Here is a 5406-nt window from a genome sequence, read left to right on the forward strand (position 1 = left end):
CTGTGATAGGAAACGCAGGAAAAACATCTGGGGGCAGATATGAAAGATAAAAGTCATCTTTTGTTCACTAACCGAATATTCCCTTAAGAACGCTAGCTTTCGGCTTCACCCAGTCTGAGGTTCACATTTGGCTGACCCGGCGGTAACAATCGCAGAGGTGCTCCCCTTATGCCCTAGCCGAATTAACGGGAACGTAGGGCATAAATACAAGAGCCAGGCAATCCAGCTTGGCCAAAACTTAAGTCATATCAATGCATATAATGGTGAAAAAAGGTACATGCGGAAGTATAACACATGTGTTGGGCATGAAGCCAGGATAAATAATTTAAGCTTCTGTGAAAGAAGCCCCCAAGTATGAAGAGTGCGGCTAGCGCATCTGTAATGTGCAAACAAGGCACAAGGTGACCCTTGAAGGCCTAGAGAAATAAGAAAAGAAAGAAAGAAAGGAAAACAAGACAGATGATGTATTTGTGAAAAATGGACAAAGGGAGGGGACTAACATAGAGTCCGGTGCTAGGCGAAGAATCTTCGGAGCCTGGCCGCGTTCCATGGGTTCGGCTCGAGTCGACTAGTCGATGCATCCCGCAGTCGGTATGCTCCACCGGTCAGAACTTGGTCGATAATGAAGGGACCTTCCCATTTGGGCTCGAGCTTGTTCTTTTTCTTATCGGGCAGGCGTAGAACTAGTTCACCAATGTTATAAGTTTTGGCCCGTACTTCTCTGCTTTGGTATCTGTGAGCCTGTTGCTGATAAAATGCGGAACGGGCTTTGGCTACGTCGCGCTCCTCCTCCAAGGTGTCCAGACTGTCCTGCCGATCGAGCTCGACTTCTCTTTCTTCGTACATGCGCACTCTAGGTGAGTCATGAATTATGTCATAGGGCAAGACTGCCTCTGCGCCGTACACCATAAAGAAGGGTGTATATCCGGTACTACGATTCGGCGTGGTCCGCAGCCCCCAGAGTACGGAGTCGAGCTCCTCTATCCAGTGCGTGTTAGACTCCGTTAAGGAACGCACTAATCTAGGTTTAATGCCGCTCATTATAAGACCGTTTGCTCACTCGGCTTGACTGTTGGTTTGTGGGTGATAGACTGAGGCATAATCGAGCTTGATGCCCATGTTGCTGCACCAGAGTTTTACCTCATCGGCCATGAAGTTCGTGCCGTTATCAGTGATGATGCTGTGGGGGACGCTGTAATGGTGTACAACCCCGGATATGAAATCTATCACCGGTCCGGATTCGGTTGTTTTAACCGGTTTGGCCTCTATCCATTTGGTGAATTTATCCACCATGACCAATAGTATTTTTTCCTGTGGGTTCCCCCTTTAAGGGGTCCAACCATGTCAAGCCCCCAGACCGCAAAGGGCCATGTAATGGGGACTGTTTGGAGGGCGGTGGGTGGCATGTGGCTTTGATTTACAAAGAGCTAGCAACCGGCGCAACATTGGACCAAGTCCTGTGCATCTGCCCGGGCCGTTGGCCAATAGAATCCTGTACGGAAGGCCTTGCTTACAAGAGCCCGGGCTGCGGCGTGATGACCGCTGAGTCCGGCGTGAATTTCTGCCAAAAGATTCCGCCCTTCCTCTTCGGAGATGCACCTTTGAAGGACTACGGTAGTGCTTTTCTTGTACAATTCTCCCTCATGGACCCTGTAGGCCTTGGATCGCCGCACTATGCAGCGTGCCTCATTTTGGTCCTCCGGAAGTTCCTGTCTAGTTAGGTAGGCCAGGAATGGTTATGTCCATGGGGCAATAATGGCCATTATTTCGTGGGCTGAAGGTGTTATTTCGGTGGCGGAGCCTCCGATTGTGTCAGAGAGTTCGGTATCGGGTATTTTGGCCGGGTCCGGACTATTGTTACCGATGTCCCCTTCCCATGCTACGGATGGCTTGAAAAGCCTTTCCAGAAATATGTTGGGGGGGACCGCATCGTGTTTTGCGCCGATGCGAGCGAGGATATCCGCCGCCTGATTGTTTTCTCGAGCCACATGGTGAAATTTGAGTCCCTCGAACCGAGCTGACATTTTTAGGACAGCATTTCGATAGGCCGCCATTTTCGGATCCTTGGGGTCGAAATCTCCGTTTATTTGGGATATTGCGAGGTTTGAATCCCCACGCACCTCCAGGCGTTGAATGCCCATGGAGACTGCCATCCGAAGACCATGCAACAAAGCTTCGTATTCGGGTGCATTGTTGGAATCTGTATACAATATTTGCACTATGTACCGAACGGTATCTTCGGTTGGGGACGTCAGGACGACGCCAGCCCCTAGACCGCCCAGCATTTTAGAACCGTCGAAGTGCATGATCCAATTGGAGTATGCGCCGTACTCTTTAGGGAGTTCAGCCTCCGTCCATTCAGCGACGAAGTCGGCCAGTACTTGCGATTTAATGGCTCGGCGAGGTTTGTATGTTATGTCGAATGGGAGGAGCTCAATGGCCCATTTGGCAATCCGGCACGTAGTGTCGCGGTTTGTATGTTATGTCGAATGGGAGGAGCTCAATATCATTAAGTGGCACTTCCGAGGCTACTGTAATCGAACACTCTTGAAAGTAGTGTCACAGTTTCTGCGATGCCATGAATACCGCATATGCTATTTTTTGGTAATGCGGGTACCGTGATTTGCATGGAGTGAGGACAGTGGATACATAGTATACCGGATTTTGAAGAGGGAATTTGTGTCCGTCCGCTTCCCGTTCGACAACGAGCACCGCGCTTACAACTTGATGAGTTGCCGCAATGTACAACAGCATTGGTTCACCGATGTTTGGCGCCGCCAGGATCGGGTTGGTTGCCAGAATGGCCTTTATTTCCTCCAATCCGGCCGTGGCCACGTCCGTCCACTCGAAGTGTTCGGTGCACCGAAGGAGGCAATAAAGGGGTAAAGCCTTTTCTCCCAAGCGGGAGATAAAGCGGCTTAGAGCTGCCACGCATCTCGTTAGCTTCTGGATTTGTTTGAGGTCTGTTGGGGTAGCCAACTGTGACAACGCTCGGATTTTGGCCGGATTAGCTTCAATACCTCTACTGGAGACAATGAAACCAGGAGCTTTCTGGCTGGTACGCCGAAAACGCATTTTTCCGGATTGAGCTTGATGTCATATGTTCGGAGGTTGTCGAATGTGAGCCTCAAGTCGTCTATCAAAGAGTCGACGTGTTTGGTTTTGACGACCACATCGTCTACGTATGCCTCTACTATTTTGCCAATTTGTTTCTCCAGGCATGTCTGAATCATGCGCTGATATGTTGCGCCGGAGTTTTTGAGCCCAAAAGGCATTGTGTTGAAACAGAAGGGACCGTATGGTGTGATGAATGCCGTTGCGGATTGGTCGGACTCCGCCATCTTGATTTTGTGGTAACCGGAGTATGCGTCGAGGAAACACAATGACTCGTGTCCTGTGGTAGCGTCAATGATTTGATCGATGCGTGGGAGGGGGAAGGGATCCTTTGGGCAAGCTTTATTGAGGTCTTTGAAATCGACGCAAACGCGCCAGGATTTGTCCTTCTTTGGTACCATCACCAGGTTTGCTAGCCACTCCGAATGTTTTATTTCTCTGATGAATCCGGCCTCCAATAACTTGGCTAGTTCTTCTCCCATGGCCTGTCTCTTAGGTTCGGAGAAACGCCGAAGAGCTTGCTTGACCGGCTTGAATCCCTTTAGGATATTGAGGCTATGCTCGGTCAGCCTGCATGGGATTCCTGGCATGTCTAAAGGATGCCAGGCGAATATGTCACAATTCTCGCGCAGGAACTCTCATAGTGCGGCGTCCATAGCGGGGTTTAACTGTGCCCCGATGGAGGCTATTTTGGTAGGGTCCGTTGGGTGGACTTGGAATTTGACTATTTCATCCGCTGGTTTAAAAGAGGTGGACTTGGATCTCTTGTCGAGTATCACGTCGTCCCTGTCCACTGTGGAGTGTAGCATGGTTAACTCCTCGGCCAAGAGGGCTTTGGATAATGCCTCGAGGGCCAATGTCGTTGTTTTGTTTTCGGCGTGGAGTGCTGTGTCCGGATCACTGGCGAGAGTGATGATTCCGTTGGGTACGGGAATTTTAAGCTTCATGTACCCATAATGGGGTACGGCTTGGAAGATTGTGAACGCCTCCCGTCCTAAAAGAGCGTGATAGCCACCGCTGAACGGGGCCACTTGGAATGTAACTTCTTCAGACCTGTAATTGTACGGTGTGCCGAATACCACATTTAGTGTGATTTTCCTAGCACAGCGTGCTTCCCGACTGGGGATAATTCCTCTGAAGGTTGTGCTACTTTGCTCGGTGCGGTTCCAGTCTATTTCCATCTTTTGAAGGTTTCCTCATAGATGAGGTTTAGTCCGCTGCCGCCGTCCATGAGTACTTTGGTGAGTTGAAAGTCGTCCACGATTGGACTGAGGACCAGTGCGGCTGGTGCTCGGGCTGTTCGGAATTTGGGTTCATCACTGGCATTGAAGATAATAGCCGTGTCACTCCACGGATTTGTTGCTGCTACGTGGTAGATTTCGTCCATGCTGCGGAGTGTTCGCTTGCGCCTATTATTTGACGCAAAGGTCTCAAACATTGTTAACACCGTATTGTTATCCACTGGATGGTGCTCTGTGGTATGTGGGATAAGAAGATCCTCACCACTTTTGGCCACCTGCCGGAGTATCCAACATGCTCTAAGGTTGTATGTTGGTATTATATCCGCCGTGCTATGAATTTTGAAGGGTCCATTGAGCCATCCCTCCAGTACGGTTGCTTGCCCTGTAGAGGGTTTTATCTTTTTGGTAGTTAACCCGGGTGTATTGTGATAATGCACCCTTTTATTTCGGACTGGGTTTGTGTTCAGGGCCGGATTATCCCAAAAGTTTGTTTTGGTTTTCCAGGCACTTTCCATCGCTCAGTACTTTCGTACTATGGACGCCAAGTCAGTGAAGCGTGTTATCTCACAACGATTTATGGTGTTAAGGATTCCCTTGTCCATGCAATTATTGCAGAAAAATAAGATTGCGTCTTCCTCGCGACAGTCCTTAACCTTGTTCATCGCAAGGAGGAATCAGGCCCGGCAATGATGTACTGTTTCCTGGGGCTCTTGCTTGATATGGGAAAGGTCGCTTGTGTTTGGGTGGGTGGGTGGAATTGAATCCAGACCCCTACCCGATCTAGGATCCAGGGGCCGATGAGTTTCCAATTTTGGAAGTTCCGGTTCCGGGATTTTACCCGCTAATCCTGGTCCGCTGTCTGACTCTAAGTTCAGGGATTGGATGTTGTCCTCCCGCGAACGGGCGTCCGGCTCGGAGAGCTCGGGAATCCGGACATAGTTGGTCCTCATGATAGAGGAAAGGTCGCCGCATTGTTCCTCCACCACTGCAATATGATGGGTGACCGGGGGAGAGTTAATCTCCCTTTGATCGGGTTTAAGCCCAATCCGAT

The sequence above is a fragment of the Triticum aestivum genome, chromosome 5A (genome assembly GCF_018294505.1).
Source record: "Triticum aestivum cultivar Chinese Spring chromosome 5A, IWGSC CS RefSeq v2.1, whole genome shotgun sequence".
Taxonomy (NCBI): domain Eukaryota; kingdom Viridiplantae; phylum Streptophyta; class Magnoliopsida; order Poales; family Poaceae; genus Triticum; species Triticum aestivum.